Here is a 19824-nt window from a genome sequence, read left to right as displayed (position 1 = left end):
GGGTCTAAGTACCAATCACAATTTTTCAAGTTGGGCTTCTGCCAAACTCGAAACTTATTGGGTTTGCACATCACCAGTTGTGGGCCTTTTGTACCACGTAACAATTTTGGCTTTGGTTCTCTCCTAAGAGTTTTGTCTTAGTGGCCTCCTTAGATTTTGCCACTATTCTCTGTTATGGGGATCTGGACTGTGTTGCGTGGAGATCACCTGGGCGGTTCTACTGTTGTAAGTTAAAGTTGGCCTAGGGTCAAGAGTCACTAAGGGGTAGACAAGAGAGACTTTGCGTATGGGTCATGATCACGGCTGGTGGATAGAATTTTTACCTGAACAGGTGATGGGTTAGAAAAGGCTGCAATGTTTTGTAAGTCAGAGATAGTTCAGGGTCGACATGGGCTCCGGTAAAAATTTGAAGACAGGAAGAAATCAAAAATAGACACTGTGGGGGTCATTTACTAAGGGCCCGATTCACGTTTTCCCGACGTGTTACCCGAATATTTCCGATTTGCGCCGATTATACCTGAATTGCCCCGGGATTTTGGCGCACGCGATCGGATTGTGGCGCATCGGCGCTGGCATGCACGCGACGGAAATCGGGGGGCGTGGCCGAACGAAAACCCGACGTATTTGGAAAAACTGCCGCATTTAAAAACCGAAATTGGGGCAGATTTACTTACCCGGCCCATTCGCGATCCAGCGGCGCGTTCTCTGCACAGGATTCGGGTCTGGACGGGATTTATGAAGGTAGTTCCTCCGCCGTCCACCAGGTGGCGCTGCTGCGCTGAAAATCAACTGAATGCGCCGGAATACACCGAGCTGGACCAGGTGAAGGTAAGCGCCTCCCAAGCGACACAATTTCATTTTTTAAATGCGGCGGTTTTTCTGAATACATCGGGGTTTCGTTCGGCCACGCCCCCCGATTTCCGTTGCGTGCATGCCAGCGCCGATGCGCCACAATCCGATCGCGTGCGCCAAAATCCCGGGGCAATTCAGGTACAATCGGCGCAAATCGGAAATATTCAGGTAACACGTCGGGAAAACGCGAATCGGGACCTTAGTAAATGACCCCCATTGTACAAGAAATACCCATTTGTAGACTGGTATTTATAGTCAGTAGCAGGGGAGAAGAATGCCAGAAGGCATTGCAATATGTGGCTACCAACACTTTGTACCACCACCATTAGGTTTTTTTCAGTGTGTCCTGCTTCTACTTCACAAACCTGTTGGGGCTGATGTCTGTGGGATGCCAACCTATCTAATATTCACTTATGCCGAGGTTAGAACATCCATAATGAATCCCTGGAATTATCTTCAAAGCCAACCTTCTATTGTTATTGTTACACGATAAGGGTTAAAGGCAGGTTTCTGGATGAAATGTGAGGTAATTTAGGAGCAGACACACCAGAGAGTAGTAAAGGTGTACATGGCCAGTGGATGTATTTTACAATGTGCTAAGTGGTTAGCGACAGGTCCAGTGAACAAGGGGCCTCGGGGGAGACATTGCTGTGTTGTATATAGGAAAGCTTTGTAGCAAAAAATGGGCCAAACCTTTAAAGAGCGATTCTAGGCATTTTCGAGTTGACACTTAATTTATTTTCAGTACTTAAGATCTCTACAGATACAGAAGGGAATTTGGGATTTCTGGGGCATCAAGTAAAATTGGGGGATCCACCAAATTCATATCCGCGTGCTGTATTACTAGGAACAGTGGGGGAGGTCTTTTCCGTGCCTTATATACGATCATATCTTTTTTCTTGTTATTCATTTTTAGTTTTTCCTGGCAGGCACAGCTTTTGGCTTTTTTTACTTTTTGTTGAAAATGTCTCAAATGAATCTGGACACAAGCCATGTGCTAACATTTCCAAGCTGCTTCCACTTCCAGCAATAAAGAGAAAACACTTTCTAACCAGCCAAACACATGATAAAATGTAAAACGCAGGAGTTCTAGCGATGTGTTTAAAAACTCAATGTAAACGGCAGGTGTGAACGCAGCCTTAAAGCATCTCAACTTAATCCAATTTACATGTAAATCAGGGTCTAAGAATAAAAAAATGCATCTTCTGCACCTGCCCTGGACCAGGTGTAGATTTGCACCTAATAAGTCACAAAAATAAGCAAAAAAGTGATACATAAGTGAAAAGTTGCACGGAACATCTGGAAAATAAATACATACATACATATAAGCTGAGGGTGGGAAATGCATTGGTCACAGTCCCCCAGTATATAGCCAGCCAGCTCCTGTAGTATATGGCCTGCCAGCCCCCTTTAGTATATGGCCTGCCAGCCCCCTGTGGTATATAGCCTGCCAGCCCCCTGCAGTATATAGCCTGCCACCAGCCTCTGTAGTATATAGCCTGCCAGCCCCCTGCAGTATATAGCCTGCCAGCCCCTGTAGTATAGAGCCTGCAGCCCCTGCCCCCAATATAATGCCTGTGGGAAAAAAGCAGGTCCTCTTCTATACATCGTGGCTCAGGCATCGGCTCGGTGTCCGTGCGCTGTCCCTTGCAGGCACCATGATGCCAGCCACTAGCTGTCATAGTGTGTGCCGATGCGAGCGGCTGATGTTACGATGCCTGCGATGGACCGGGCAGGGAAACGGAGTCGATGCCGGAGCTGCAATGGATAGAAGATGACCTGCCAGGGGGCGTCGGAAGGGGAGTACACTATTTGGTTTTTTCCTTGACTCGAGTATAAGCCGTGTTAGGGTTTTTCAGCACATTTTTTGTGCAGAAAAACTTTGGCTCACACTCAAGTATGTAGGGTAGGTCAACCCACAATAATATGTTCACCCCCATAAGTTTCATGCCCGATCCCGGACATTACTGTGGGAAAAGACAAACCAGCTAAAAGACCTAACCTCAAGGCCCTCTCATTGACTATTATTACTAATGTGTTATACAAAGTGCCTTATATCAGGACATTTGCTCTGCTCCTGTTATGCCGCCCAGTTAAAGGGTCATTCACTTAAGTGGAAACGTCTAATTCCACAACGTCAATTATCCCATTGTAACAAATCAGATTATCGACTCATTACTGATTGGTGGGTTTAGGTCACTGCATGTTTGTTCCTTTTCAATATGTTAATAACTGAACCTCACAGTATTTAATTAGTATGAAAAATACTTGGCAGCTCCAGGCAGTAACGCTTCCAGCCTGCGAGCCCAGGAAACATCGTGTTCTTAGCTTCAATATTATCTAGCAGAAAGCTGCTATAGCTACGCTGTTATTTAGTACTACACGTCCCAGCACACCCTGCCATTTCATCCTGGCCATCCCTCTGCTCATAATATACAGTAAGAGATGTGAAAATCTGAGGCACGCTGCTGCAATATGTTGACATGTGGCATCAGGCTGGGAGCCTTCATACAGGTCATGAAAATCTAATTAACCATAATAAGTTGCCATAGGGGGGGAGATATGGCCTATAATTTAGAATCTTTCTAACAATGGATGGATAATTGCAGTGTGAACTGATTTAATTTTCTTTATTCATCATTATTGTTCCTTGAAATAATAACAACCACAACAATAATAATAACAATAATAATATTTTTTTTTATTCTTGTCAATATTTTGTTACAAATGTTTTTCTCTTTTTTTATTCTAATTAAATGAATGTAATTCAATATAATTTGGAATATGTTTTAATAAGGTTAAAATAATATTGATTATTTTTCAGTTATTTAGTATTAATACTTATGGTACGGTATTTCATCTGTGTCAGTCCTTTGGCAAAAGAGATTGGGTTACTGGTAGTGTTGAGTGCACTCAAACTGCAAAGTTTGGGTTCGTACCAAAATTTGCCGGTCGGGTCCTCCTGTGCCTTTTGCAGCAGCATTTAAACAATTAACACCCATAATAGTTTCCAGCACCTTGATGATCGCCCTTGTTACTGGTTGCGTTATCGATACCCGTACCTGGACAGATTTCTAAAATTCGGGTTCAGCCAAACTCGGCCAAACACGAATTTCAACGGGTCTTCTCGCTAGTTACTTTTGCTTTGAATCACATACTTCCCCCATTATGTCTATCTTCTCCTTACATGTCTCAAACTACTGTTACACAGTTGCACGGCCTTAGTAACCGTCACATAGGCTCATACCTGGTCTCTTATCTGCCCCAGGGTAACACTTGGGCAGGTTTTGTTTGCATTCTACTATTCTATTGCAGTCCAGAGTAAACAGGACTGGTTCATCACCCACTTCAGTCTTAGGTGACTTTAATATTCTATCACTACTCACTGCTTTATAGGCTATCCTAAAATATATCAGCCATCCTATATAATATAATATTTAGGATGGCTGACCTATCGTTGTACTACTCTTTCCACAGCTGGAGACTATTTTGGGCCTCTCTATATGCTCTGTTCCCAAATGTGATTCCATTTCAGCTCAATGTTGTGGTGTAAACTTTTAGCTGCCATGTAAATTATGTGCTCCCGAATGGTATCGTAAATATATAACGGGTACAGAAGAAGTACCCTATAAGTGGAGGACACTATGTTGCCTCCTCACATAATTAAGTATTTATGAAGACTAGTGATGAGCCGACCAGAACTGCAATGTTCGGATCCATGCTGGGTCCCCAAACAGACTTTCAGACAGAAATTTGGGTTTGGTGTTGGGGCTCACACACAAAAGCTGGTTGATGAGCTGCTGAGCCCGTCAAACAACTTTTCACACCACCAGTAGCACTCGCAATCAGTTCTGGCAGGGTCGGGTGTTGACCATTTAACATTTGTCGGTGACATTTAGAGGGTCAAGACCCACATCACATGTCTTGTTAGCAGTGTGTTTGGGTACCCAATCTGAACTTTTGTTCAAGGTCCTACCGGATTTACTGAAGCAGAACCTGCTTACGTCTACTCATCTCTAATTAGGACAGGGGCAGATAGGGACTGCTATGGGCTGTTTCATGTATGAAAACATTTTTTAATGGGTTGACATTTTCTAAATATTGTACCAAAGCCAAGCGAAAGAGAATACGGTGGGGGTCCCTCCTGTGTGCTTTCAGATCTGCAGATTAAGAACCTCTGGAAACTCTGAGATGTCCCAGATGGTTTCTTTTACTCATGTTGGTCAAGACCCGGCGCACATTTATGAGAATTTCAGGACTGGAGGCTCCTGCTTTATCATCTCTACCGGACAGGATCAAACTTGGTGGTTGGGCACAGCGCTGCTTTCCAAACCACCAATATTATATAATACATTTGGGGACTCACTGATGTCAAAACTTTCTTTTCAAAATGAATTCAAGAATTTGAAATAAGTTTGGAAATTTTAAATCCTGGATATTTTTATTTTGAATACAAAATATTTAAGCTTTTGTCTCCAGTATTACTTTAGTATCGAGACTAAGGGTGGGCTACAAATCTAATGATATTCATTGCGGAGTCTATTCTACTTTTGTCCTGCAATATTCACATCTATAGGATCACTCAGGAGGGCATCTCTTCTTCCCGAAGCCACCATCTATCTCTGTCAGAGATGCTTATAGTCAACGCTTCCCCCTCAGCCCACAATTATAAGGCTGGGAAACGTTGCTAAGTGCTCTGCAGTAGAGGGATGAATGCACAAATTCCATTGTAAGAAGCAGCAGGATTGATTAGGGAGTGACGTGAATGGATCTCAGCCTCCCCGAGCCTCTCACATGTCATCAGGAATGTGCCAGAAACACCTGTCTAGCCGAGCTGCCGGCCCAAGGAGTTTAATTGCCTTTTGACTCCTTAGTTAGGTTAAGTTGCCTTGAGAGCTACAGCGAGCAGCCGCGGTATACAGCAACCTCGTCCCCACAGTGTCCATGTGCCTAAATGTCCCTGGCATGTTGCCAAGCAACCAAACTCTCCTGATGATCCATGAAGCTGAGGCAGAATGTGCAGCGAGTGCTGATGGGCAGACTACGGGGGGCCCCGGGGAGCCATCTCTGTCTCAGCACGTGGACTGGCGGCACTCTCTGTGATATTTAACTCAAACAAATGCAAATTCTTCCAAATATCATACTCCGAACCAAAAACTTGTCTTCCAGTTATGCTAAGAGCTTTAAAGGGGAATTATCCATGTTGTGTTGATGACCCATCCATTGGGATAAGTCTTCAATATACAATCCGGGAAGCATGACTCTTGGAATTGGTGAGTATCCCAAGAGTCCGACCAATAGCAGGAAGAAAACTGAAAACCGGAAGCAAAAATGTTTTCTAGATTCTGGCCCAAGTTATTTTAGCATCTAAAATTCAAGTCAATAAGAGTTGAGCTCAAGTCTCACAGCTTGGCCACTAAACATAATATGGAGCTGTTCTTCCGTCTTCATTGACTGGGCCATGCAAGTCCTAATTATAGGATCCTCACTGTCCTGAAATAGTATTTTCATTTTGGAATAAGGCGAAAGAATCAGGCCAAATTATGAAATAATTTCCATCACAGATTGGAATATTTTGCATTGTATACTGTAGACCGGGAATTTATTCAAAAACTGTGGGGGGTCAAGTCCTAACCACAAACCCGAAGATCAATGCATTAAGCACTTGTTTAAGCATATTTTTTTTTATTTTGGTGACAAGCATTTCTCCTTACTGTTAAAGGGGTTGTCCATGTTCATCACATGTTGTGTGATGAAAAGTTATAGGATTTTCCAATATAATTTCTGATTCAATTCCTCAAGGTTTTCTAGATCTCTGTTTGCTGTACTGCTCACCCCTTACCTCTCCATACCAAGGCATAATGCCATGCCGTATAGATAGAGCATGCTCTCTTTTTCCCGGGAATGGTATGGTGACACCTGTGTGTGGTCACCGGATCGCGGCCAGGCATCATAGGCTTCTATGAGGACTGACATCCGATTTCAGTCCCTGACACATTAGTGGGAAAGGGGCCTAAGGTTTGGTCTTTTCAAAGATTTTTCTGTATCTTGTTATGTGCACACATGGGCACTCTATACCTTCACATGCCTTTCATTTCATGTGGTGCTCACATATTTCTTTCTTTTTATGGAATCATGCATAAATATCTCCACAATACAGTGACATATGGAGGCACAATGCCGTGGAGCTCAGAGGGACTCCGTGTACAAAAAAAAGAGAAATTCATAGAAAAACGTGTGACATTTCTGGTAGATGACCAGGCCTGAAAATTAATTAGAAAAATTGGAGTCCAGGGAACCATAATATAATCAAATATTATTAAATGGAAAACTTGCAAAATGGTGCCAATGTTGGCAAGAAGTGAAGCCTTTTTTTCATACAAGGCATCGATTTGATCTTCTGTCTGCTAGGCAGTTGAAAATCTATTTAAACATGTCCCCCATTTAATAGAGTTGGCACAAATTTCCATCTTCTTCTTCAAAAAATTGGTTTACACCTTTAATAGAGATGATCCACGGCATGTAGATGTATTCCTGGCTTACTGTATGGGGGCTGTATGGGGTTGGAAGACAATTCTCGTAGCAGCTAATGCTTCCAAAAACAAGATGATTCGGTATGTAAAATTCAACCTCTCCAATCTTTTTTTATATACATCAGATACTATTTTTATTATATTATCCATGCTGTCTCACAAGTAAAAAAGAAATTCCAACAATGGGCCCCTGAGCTAGGTGGACCAGAATTCTTGCATGAGCAGTGGATGCCAGAAGCCTACTACGGTGTGGACTTGTATTCTTGGTCCTCAATGCTGAGAAGGCCTAGGTCAATAAAAGAGCCATCAGCAGGATACTGGCAGGACCCCAGATTATTGAGCTAATAATACATACTAGGTTTTTGAGATTGGCTGTCAGGTAAGAATTGCCACATTAGGTGGGCCCTAGGAAACCCTGCATGAAGACCCTCAGACTGGTGAATATGTGGCCCTCTTTGCATGAGCCAAAACACACAAAGTTGTAAGTTCAAACAACTTTCCAACAAACTTACTCTGTGTGCAACCAATAATTACTTCCCTCTATTTTTTCCCTTTTTGCAGGATCCGTGACAGTAACTAGATGTTCTCTAACCGAACACGTGTATTTGCCATAATGATGCTGAGATGGGTACAGTCTGCATCTTCCTATCTTAGGGATATTTATAATATTTTTCAGAACATTGTATTCACTAATTCAGCACTGCCAAATTGGCATAATTAGCACTTAAGGATGCAAATTAGTCTTTTGCAAGAATATGCTAATATCTGTCAGCACTGTACTCCCTAGGGATAGGACGCCGATGCCCAAGTGTTATAAAGTTGGACGTGCAAGATCATTTCTACCGTGCATTATCTTCTAGGTGGGAGAAGAAGGCTCCAAGTTCATAAACAGGATGCTGTGTACTACTCGTTACAATATTTTTTTACAATATTAATTTAAATTGGAAATTAATGTCAGCCATAGCAATTCAGAAGTGGAAACAATGTCCACCAAATGTAATAAATTACCAGTAAATATAAGTTGTTGCCTACAAGGTCTCCTAAGTCTTTTAGGGGTGACATCTCCAATGGTAATTTGAACTGGAGTCTCAGTGCAAAAGATATTTGATGGGTATACAGATAAATATTTATTTATTCTGCCACATGAGATAAGCATAGACACACAGGGTAAATGGGTTCAAGGTGTATATGGAATGGGACAGACTCAGGATAAACAGAATTCAAGGTGTATATGGACCGGGAAAAACTCAGGATAAATAGGGTACACAGGGTCTCTGGCTTAGGCTTGGGGTACACAGGGCTAGATACAGACCACAGTTCAGGGCAGGATACAGGGTTCCGGATTAGGTCAGGATACAGGGTTCCGTTTCAGGTCAGGAAACTAGATTCCAGGTCAAAATAGGATACAGGATTTGACATCAGGATAAAGGAGATAACTGGCAGGAGAACCACAGGTCACATTTGTGCTGGATCAGGGTGAGGTCCACAGAAGAAAGTATAATTTGCACTGTGCAGGCTGAGACCTCTAAATTCATACAGTCTCTGGAGCCACCCCCAGCCGCTGACTGGCCAGCCCCTGAACCATCAACTCGCAGCTAAGTTTAAGCTGCTCCAGAACAAAACCACATAACTGTCAAGGTATCAGATACTGCAAGGCACCTGTCAGTCAGTGTCCAACAAGGTAGCCCTGAGTGCGGCTCACAAGGTCTGTACTCAGCAGCCAGAGTCCATTTAGTGGATCTCAACAATATTAAAACCACCCATAAAAATATAAAGAATAGATGGATAGAAACTTTATTGATCTCCCCCAAAGGGGAGGACAATCAGACACGTACCATGTAACCCTGAATTTGTTTTGATTTTGGTTCTACCCATTTAATCCAACTAACATCAAAAGGTTCCATAGTGTATTGTTACCATAGGTAATATTTATATTTTTACTATTTTCAATATTAAATCAAGAACTTAAGGCACTTTACAGAATCAATAGACTATGGGGTATATTTATCATACCGTTGTATGATAGTCCCGCCGCTGCTCAGGAACACACACAGAAACATCAAGTGGCTCCGGTAGAGTTATTTCTAAGCATACATAAAAATTTGCCAGGTACATCATGGAACGCCCCACCCTGGTTCACTCTCCGCCGGCTCAGCCCACCTACCAGCCAGCTGCTCCCCTCCTTCACGTCCCTCCATGCCCCCACTGGTGTGGAGGAGGCAGAAAGGGGAACATATTCACACTTGCTAATAATAAGCTAGCATTTGCAATTGTTTCGGGGCCTCTATGACACTGGCGTGGTGCAGAAGCCCTGATAAATACCCCTCTATGCGTCTTTGGAACATTTTGACCATTTGGCATCATACAGTCCCTGATCTCAGGCTTCTTTTAGCTCTTGGTATGAATGTAATGACAAATGTAAGAGATCACTTGTAAAGAGATCTGCGGTGGAGTATCAATATGAAGCAGAATGTGTTATTTCATCTTCTCTTTCTCCGTGACGTTTAAACCTATCCATTGCTTCATCTCCCGGCTGCAGATCGTAGTTTCTGTGGTTTGTTGTGATTTGTCACTGGATGCTTCTCGGGGGATTTTTTGATGCTTGCAATCATCTCTCCATTGTCATGGCGGCATAAAAATGAGGCTTTTATTGCTATATTCATGACTGAGCAGCGAGGCTTTGCAGTTCCTTGCCAACATTGTGTCTCTGTTGTTGGACTCTGTTTCATGTGTGAGTCCCATCATTGTTTTGTCTGCTCCGCGGCCAGGTACTCATTTGCCAATTCTCCTGGTATCACAGCTTTGTTATGTTGCACAAAATATAAAATATTCTCTGTGTTTCAGCAATAAGAGAAATTCATGTACTGCATTAGTCTGGCGTAATGCAACCTTTCTTCTACATTCATCTGCTGGGTGAGAATATGTATTCTCAAATTAGACATTATTCACAAATAGACTGGCACAGAATTTTATGAACCAACTCAATATGGCGACCTGTACCATAAATACTGTTGCAGAACTTGTCCACCTATAGCCTGCAACCAGAACCCTGACTCGGAGCAATGGACTTCTTTGACCCTTTTCACCTTCCTGGCACTCTGTAATTGGGGCTCCACACCCCGGCTGTGTCTACCATAAAGCACAATTGGTTTCAACATATGGGGTACAACTGCAGTTTACTGATGTACAACGCATTGCTAAAGGACAATCGTAGGTGTGGATTTCACAGGTTGAGAAACTTTATCAGTTACATATAACTAGCATGTAAGCTAAATCAGATGCTCCGGGGCACGTTTGGTCTTTCTGGTGCTGTAATGGTGGCAGAGGGGCAGTGGCAATCATACTTACAGTGCTCTGGCTCATAACTCACAGTAGCTCCGGTTATTCAGAAATGTCAGATGATCATAGGACCCGGTAACTAGTGGCCCCATCAGTGCCTACAATGTAACAATATCAGAGTGAACTCATTTCTGAAGCTGGTCCTGTAACAACTAACCTAATACTCCGGAAACCAGAAGATTACATCTGCCAGTCAATCCAAGTGTTTTCCCTTTTACACAAGGGTCGGCTCCAGGTTTCTGTAGGCCCCTGGGCGACAGAGTCTCAGTAGCCCCTTTGCAGTGAACTCACATGGCAGCATTAGAAATTCAGAAACTAAAACAGTCTTCTGTTCCCTAAAATATTCCCTAGTTTATCATACCAAACAGCCCCCTCATGGTTATTTTATATAAAGCCCCTCTCATCCCCTATGGATTCATTAGATACAGCCCCTTTCATCCCCATGGATTCCTTATGCACAGAATTTTGTTGGCTCCCCCAGCAGCACTGGGCCCCAGTACTTGCCCAGGTATGCCTTGTGTTTATATTGGCCCTTGGTGGTCCCTAGAGCAAAGAATGATATGGTTGTTCCAGAAGTCCATTGTTTACTGCTCTGCTATTGCTTTAAACTGTTTTGGTGCCCTGTGGATGCTGATTCAGTTTCATGCACATAGAGAAGAAGGGAAGTCTAGTAGAATTACATGTCACCCCTATGTGGAGTCCAGCTGTATCCTAGGTCCACAAGCAATACAAAATGAATTAACAGAAAATTGTGGGATCTGTATCTGCACTGACTTAAAGTGATGAAACATAGAGCCACAGTAATCCATATAAACTAATCCAAAGGCTAAAATAATTATGGGACAAATGTAGTTTGGAAAAACCTTAGTTTATGGCTGATCCTAGAAGTTACAGATGATCGGTAACCATGTTGCCTAAGAAACATACCCAAAGAATTTACAGTGTGACCTGTCATCCATGTCCATATGTCATCGGATAGCTTCTGACATCTTGATAGACAGATTAGTTGCAGTCCATGTCACCCTTGACTAATTATCCCAAACTTGGTCTCATTCCAAGACAATGCAAACAAAGTTGACAAAATATTGATTAATATTATAATTATTGAACAATGTTGGTAAATACCCCCTAGAAGATAGAAGAACTTCATACCCCAGTGTTATATACTAGATGTCGCCGTGGGGCTTGGGATGGCTTACACATCGACTTTGGATAATGAATGCAACACATTTACTGTCGGAGATGCCGAGATTTTGTGACATTCGCTTTGACACCATTTCCATTTTGGACAGGCAGGTCTATAATTAAAGATGATCTTGGTAATTTTGTGTCAGCTCTCCACAATTGATATGATAACACGGTTACTGACAGGCAGTGACAGATTGGTTTCGGTCTTGTGTCGGATAGTGTTCCGTGATAACGATAAAACCTACTCTGGATGATCCCACCGACATCATTGATTTAATTCTATTATTCTTAAAAAATTTCAAAAATGTTATAACATTGTTATGTAAAAGGCTCTTGATTGAGAATCTCTCCGAGTCTGATCAATGATTAGCCGGCCTTTTAAAGGGTAGCCAACAGTTAAAACCACATTAATATTTTAAGATAGAATTTTTAGATATCAGACAACATTGGTAACAATATTTTTACACTCCACTTTCAAAGTTATTTTTGTTTCCATATTTTTTTAATCAGTAGGTGACGTTAAATGTCCCTATGACAACACTGTCTACAGTATACTCATCAATATTGAGCCCAAAAAGTTACTTTTGAGCTTTTTCCTCTAAAATGAAGTACATTTTTTCATAATATTGAAAGGAAGAGTGAAAATACATGCTTCATATTTCGTGGGTACACGGCCCTACGAGTCATATTGGACATGGCCTCTATTTTCAATAAAGCAAACTTCACGATTGGTGATGAGTAGAACCTAACCGCAACGTTCTGGCCTCTGCTGAATTATTGTAGGTTCAGAACCCGGACCCTGGACTTCATAAAAATGTTCAGGCTAAGCGTTTGTTCTCACCCTCGATGGTAGCACCAACGACCGGTACTATCAGTGATCACGACCATTTACTCTACGTTTGTTGCACTTAATGATGTCACGTGGAGCAACGATTCTCTGGAAAATGGCAGGATACACACGTTGCCACCAGTGTTGGGTTACGCCGACACTGATTGCGGGTGCTTTGGGTGAGGGTGAGCATTCAGCCTGATAGTACTGAAACAAAACCTGATCTGGTCCATTTAACCCAATTCAGAATTGACCAGTTTGACCTCTACTTTGTCCACTGCATCTTACCCATATTTGACTATTCCCATATTGTGGCTTTGTAGAGGATTTTTTTATAATCCCCACCAAATGTAGCTTTTGCGACCTCTAAAAGATTTCTTTCCGTTGAATAAAGCATAGGTGGAATTTTTTTCTATGACTGAAAATTCAGTACCGTTATTTAGGACTTTATAATCTTGTCGATGTAGCGATGGTGTCTATCACAGCCAAAGACCACCCGCCTGACAATAGAGTGCTTGAAGGGGAAATCCACTTTCCGAAATAATTGATATTTCTTTTGTATACAAAGCTGTACAATTTTTCAATATTTATTTTATATTGATTCCTCATTGTTTTTTTTTATCTCTGCTTTTTTAAAATCTTTTATCTTTGTTTACATCCGGATAGAAATCTGTCCCTGGTCATGTGGTGTCACACAGGTGCATGGCTTGATATAGAACTGCTCTAATTAATATAATGAGCCGTGCATCTGTGTGACATCACATGACCAGATATCTACTTTTTCTAATCACTATGTGATCCTCATATGCATATGGAACTTTTAGCTACAAAGCCCCACATCAGCTTCACAATATTGTACTCTAGAATTCACTTTGTCGATCCAAACCATGTATATTGAGTATTTTGCAGGAAAGTTATGCATTGTAATTGACTTCATTATATCCTAAATTTTTAATCCTGCCTTGGCCGGATCATTTTAGCCTACTTTTAGTAAAGGAGATTGGACATACTGGGCCACATTTACTAAGTGGTGCACACCCCTTTATAAATGTTCCCCACTGCGTTTTGTGTTCTTTGCTTTTACCTTGATAGTCGGTGGAGGCTTCTAAAAGGGAACCTGTCAGCAGATATATATTATATTTCTTTCATGGCTAAGGTTGGAGACCTCGTCCGGAAAATCAACTTTGAAGTGAGATGTAAATTTCTTGTATGAAGTCAAGTAGGCGGAGACTTTAATACTGAGTTCAAGCTTTCCCTGTCTCAGAAGGTCCCCTTCACTGTAATCGATGGTCCTGCACCCAGACACATCACTAACCAGATCTCCTGAAGTCTGGTGCATGATGTAAGTCATGGGAGGAGGTGTTCAAAGGCAGGGAGAGCTTGACTTAACTTTTAAACTCTCCTCCTCCTTGACTTTATACTACCAATTTCCATATAACTTTAAAGTTCAGTTTCTGTTTTATGGAATCATGAAAGAAACATGATCTGTAAGGTGTAAAGCTGCTAGACAACATACAGGTAGTGGTTTATTAGGCCATTTTCTTATGACAGGTTCCCTTTAAAGTCCTTTTCCTGCCTTCTGCTCCCCCACCATCTGCTATCACACAGTGTGAAACCCCTGAGTAGAACATACTTACACTTGAGAATAACAATGGATTTATTGTTTCCTTGTAGGATATAATTCCCTTACAGTCAGAGGGCTCACATAATGATTTTGTAGTACTCCTATGATGGGGAAATAATAAGGAATCACAACAGCAATGTTTTCCAGGCACCAACCGCGGTGTGACCCAAATTCACTCATAAACCATATTCATACACTAGTGTACACCTAAATAAAAAGCTCATGAAATATGGACCAATTATAGGGTCACTTGTTGGATCTACCATTCCTAGAAATCATATTCTTGCCTTTATTTGGCCGTTTGTGAACAGGACAAAGTACTGTCAACAACTCTCATAGGGATAAAAAAATTCAAATTCACATATGAACAAGCCCTTTAAGTAATGTGTTTCGCTAATGGGAAAATGTCAATAGCTACATTATAAAGAGTTCAAAACATCGGGAGATTAACGAGACAACATTGTAATTGTTGCCCCTCAGTTGACCCGGCTATGGTACAGTCTATTTGTATCCACATGGTAAAATTCCCTATGATAATATATTTGGAACTTATAAGATATCTTAATGAATGTTAAAATTGAACTTCATTCCCCATTATATTTTACCTTTCACTCTGCGGTCATTTAAGCCTCCTCTCGGAAACACGCAACGCATAAGAGATAGCAACCAGCCGAGGTTACGTTCCAATTACCATTTAATGTTAAATGCGTCACCAGTGCTGCACTGTACATCCTGTAACTAACAATCGAGATGATTAATTCCTAATCTAATTCTCATGTCAAAACCTTTTCCCCGGACACCACTTTGATCCCGAAATATTAAACTAGAAATTGTGAATACATTGGCAGAACTAACGACCAAACCAAAGTAACCTTCACTTATACATTGGCCTTCAGTTTACAGAATGGTATGGTCCACAGAGGTTTGAGCTATGTAAGTCCATTCTCTTTACAAAGGGCAGAACACGTTATTGATAAAATAGTATGGAAATATGGGACAAACTTGACCCCTAAAAATTGCACTTGTGAGGCAGGAAGGTTTTTCATTTCTCTTGAGCCAGTTTTAGTCCCTTGAGCTCATTTGAGCCTATTTAGATGTTCCTTGGAGTTAGATTTGAGGAAGGTTAAACTAGAGAGATGTTTTTCATCATCCTATATTCCTATGATGCTTCATATGAAAAAGTTACCTGAAGATTAATTGAAATACTAATGATATTAAAAATAACGTAGAGGCTAAAAATCAATTTTTGTATCAAGGGCAGTTGTTTGTGGAAAATCTCCATTTGCTGATTGGTTAAGATTGGAACCCAAAGAGGAATCCCCAAATCATCGAACATTATATAGTATTTTATGGTAGTACTATTATTGTATAGTACTTAATTGCAGTACAACATGGGAACTATATAGTTGTATTATTTGTCCCTCCAATGTTGGGCTACGTGCACATGACCTTAATTGGGGCCTGTGAGGTAGCTGAAAAAACAGCAGTTAAGTCACGGCCACTTTTGATGTGGATTGTGCACCGTCGCACCGGCACACTATGTCTCACCGTACCATCACCGAGCCAGGCAGTCTCTCCGCAAAAAATAAAGCAGGTCCTATTCTTGCCCCGATTTGCTGTCTTTCAACTTCCTGTGGTGATAGAAATGAGTGAGCCACAAAATTCACGCTCATTTCTTAGGCTTAGGGTACATACACAGCTAATTTATTGGCTGAAAACAACGGCTCTATCTTTTGTGGTCCAGGCAGTCGGCCCATGGAGCCTTGTGCATGAGCCTATATAAAGTGAATGAGACATGTACTGGCACACATCCATACATAACATTCATGTGCATGTAGCCTTAGCCTTACCTCTTACCTGACACTATGTAGAGATACAACTTTGTGTAAAGCAACCCTACAATGCCAATTTACAGGTTTTATTTTATGCATTTATCTAGAGAACTCTACTCCCGATATCATATATTATGGGACAGTAGTAGTAATACTAGTGTTATTTGGATACTTCTCACAGTTTAAGTTAGGGTTATATCATATTATATCGTAGTATGATGTAAACTGTGGGATGCATGAATGTTGACTGTATTTTGTGGGCTGAAATCTGTTGGGGAAATTAAATAGAGAAATTCTTTAGAATCGGGAAAAAAAAAATTGGCCAAAATTGGAATTGGATTCACATTATTGCAGATCATCTTCCGCTTTGAACCTTCTACATACTTTTTTGCTTCAGGCTAGAGGTCTGGTGACAATAAAAAAAGTTAAAAAAAATTAATCCATAGACAAGATTGTGCTGGATATTTTGGAAATATGTTAACATTTTTTAAGAGGATTTCGTAAGATGATTGTTATATTATATATTTTTTTATTAAACCTTCTTCATGAAATTTTAGAATTGTAACTACATTTAAGAAAGTATGTTTCAAAGAATTAAAAAAAAACATTATTTCTGTGAGCCACAGTGATCCTTATTTTATTTTAGCTGCATTAATCTACCCAAACTTCCAGCAATACCAGTTTCCTGTCAATCAAAAAATCTAAGAATTTCCCTTTATTTCCCATTGTGATTTGGATGGTGGAGCAGTAGACTCATGTAGCATGTACGCACCTGTGCATTGGGATGGAGCGGTGCAGGGGGTGTTTCAGCTTGTCAAGTGTGGACTTTTGATCTTGTGACAGTGATGTCTGCCGTTCCCTTGATAAATGTGTTTTTCGGCGCTCGGGTTGTTTATGTTGTTTTTAATAATGCCAGTAAATTTAGGTTGAGATAATTATAGAACATCTGCCCAAGTTGCGGAGTGTCCTCTGTCCTGCTGTTATTTGCAAAATAATAGGAGTAACGGTAGTTCTGTGCATTATAAACCAGACTCCCCACAACTTTACAAACTGTAGACTTTTTTTAAGACTGTGAACTTATCCATTAGGCATTGACTCATTGGGGCTCATTTACTAGGAATCCGTTGGACGCATTTTCATCGGGTTCCCTGACAATTTCCGTTTTGCGCTGAATTGCCCCAGGATTTTGGCACATGCGTCGGAACCTGCCGCATCGGCACCAGCTTGCACGCAACAGAAATGGGGGGGGGGGGCGTCGGACAACCCGACGAATTCGGACAACGCGCGGGATTTAACATTTAGAAATGTGTCGCAAGACACACACTTACGAGCACCGGGAAGAAGCAGGTGAACTCCGGCACACCTCGGCTCAGAAGCGACGGATGCAGGAACTCGGGCACACAATCTTAGTGAACCGCGGCAGACCCGATTCCTCGACGGACAACGCACCGCGGGATCGCGACAGGACCGGGTAAGTAAATCTGCCCCATTATGTCTTCCACAGTCATAGTTAAAATTGTAAGATGGTTTGAGTAACATGCAATATGATGAGTCAGCATGGCGGCCAACCAAATTTTCCGAAAATGAATCTATGGTTGTCACAGTCCTGCCTATTATACTAATGATGTTCATAGCGTCATACCATTGTATCACATGGGCTTGAAATGGGCTTTCATGATGGGGATGCCGTTCTCGCTAATGGGTGGAGCAAGAGGATCCTGCTGCTCCAATCAATTGTATGAGAGTGACGGAAAAAGTTGAGAAAGGTGTTCAGATATTTTCATCACTCCATTTCCATGCTCGACCTGCCGCTCCATCAATTAGTGAGAAAGGGAGCCTGTTCACGGGATTGCTGTGGGTTCTACTTTCATGATTAGTGGGGTCCCAGTATTTGGACCCTAAACTGTCAACATGTTGTGCCCTATTCTGTGGACAGTAGATAACTTGAAAACTTGGGTAAACCTTTTAAAGACTGTGGACACAGAGGAAAGGTTAGTGATAGCAGAATTGGTTAAATTTCTAGTGGATGGAATTTTTACAGGATGAAGTTTGCATAACAATAATGCAGAGTCAGATTGGAAGGGAGAAATTGCAGCATGGGTAGGAAATGACATCCAATTGCACATGTTAGGTATAGACTATAACCAATAAGTCTCAAACCAAACAGATAAACCAGTAAGACCAGTAAGATTCCAAAAGGTGGAAAAATGTATAACAGGGAAGGTTTGGGGGGGGGGGGGGTAGTTAGAAGGGAGGTAGTAGGAGGTGGAAGTAGGGATAGTCAGGTAGCTACGTAGCAAGAGAAGAGTCATGTGAGGTGGTCCTTAGCATCATGCCAGCAGAGGGAGCATAACCACCAGCTCCCAACCCAAGTTTATTGAAGGATATATATATATATATTTTTATTTTTATTTTTTTTAATTGGCAGAAAAGTTGGTGGTGCATCAGGATAATTTCTAAATATTGTCCCCTTAGCACCCTACCAGAAAACTAATTGAGGTTTTAGCTAAAGTCTACACCATCAATTATGTCGCAAGTAATGCTCCCAAATTATACAGAGGTCTCAACCTATAGCAACTGGTAACAGAAAGGCTGCTAAATGAGAACAGATCACAAAATGTTGTTCTTAATGTCTTCGTTCCAATATCTTCTCTTTTTTTAAATTTTCTTTACCACCCATGTTTTCGTAAATAATCCTTTTATATCTTAGGTTTTTTTAAATCAATTTTAACAATTTATTGGACCTGTTTAGCTTATTTTGGTGATGATGTTCTTCCAAATTGTCCTCTATTTCTTGGGGTTTAAGCATACAATGTATTGTTTAAAAAAAAAACTTCTTTCAAGACAGAATTGACAATGGAACCACCTGGGACAACTTAACAAAGCCATTCATCCCTCTGGAGATGGTGTTATTAATTGAGCCGTATTCCAACATGCTGACACATGCATTAAGAGCAATATCTAGAATAGGTTACGGTAGCGGATAGACCGATGTTGTGAATGCCTCTTTATAAATCCACACATAACAGAGCCATTGTATGTGTTGTGAGGCAGGATGAGTGTTTATAGATAATCTGTTTTATTTTTTTTCCTGTACATAAGAGATGATGATGGTGCGTAAAACGCCACTTAATGTTTTTCATGCGGCGAGATACATTTCTATTACCTGTGTTGGTAAACGGCAAATATTGTTCATATCTTTTATCAAAGGTTTTTATTGTCAGAAATGTACTGGATGATAACACTGCAGGTACCTGACGTTCTTTTCTTATGTCAGATGGGTCAAACTGGCTTTCATCTTTTATGGAGAACTTATCGGAGCAATTCTGAAGTGCTAAGTTTTTTTAAAGTAAATTATTGCATTTTTGCTTCCATAAAATGACGATACCAGAGAATATTTCTATGATTCCTGTTTTATAACAAAATGACAGTTAGGGCGGGTCCCTATGTAGTGTCCAATCATTGTTGAGGGGAATGGTAACATCATGCAGATCTTCACGTCACGGGTGCTCCTGCGACTCATGTCTTGGGTCGCAGGCACACCTGCGTGCCTCTCCTTGGCACAGCAGCCCGGTCGTAGCCTCTTCCTTTGCTCCCTGACAGAAATTTGTGCCTAGAGCACTAGAG

At 41.3% G+C, this 19824-nt stretch overlaps 1 protein-coding gene across 2 annotated transcripts in view; it reads left to right on the top strand.

Annotated features, from left to right (window-relative positions):
* Window positions 1-19824, top strand: part of CTNNA2 (catenin alpha 2) — a 1396423-nt gene that overhangs the window by 1043855 nt on the left and 332744 nt on the right. The gene's annotated exons all lie outside the window — the stretch shown is intronic.

Source organism: Engystomops pustulosus, chromosome 1 (assembly GCF_040894005.1).
Source record: "Engystomops pustulosus chromosome 1, aEngPut4.maternal, whole genome shotgun sequence".
Classification (NCBI taxonomy): Eukaryota; Metazoa; Chordata; class Amphibia; order Anura; family Leptodactylidae; genus Engystomops; species Engystomops pustulosus.
This window is presented reverse-complemented; position numbering and strand designations above follow the sequence as displayed.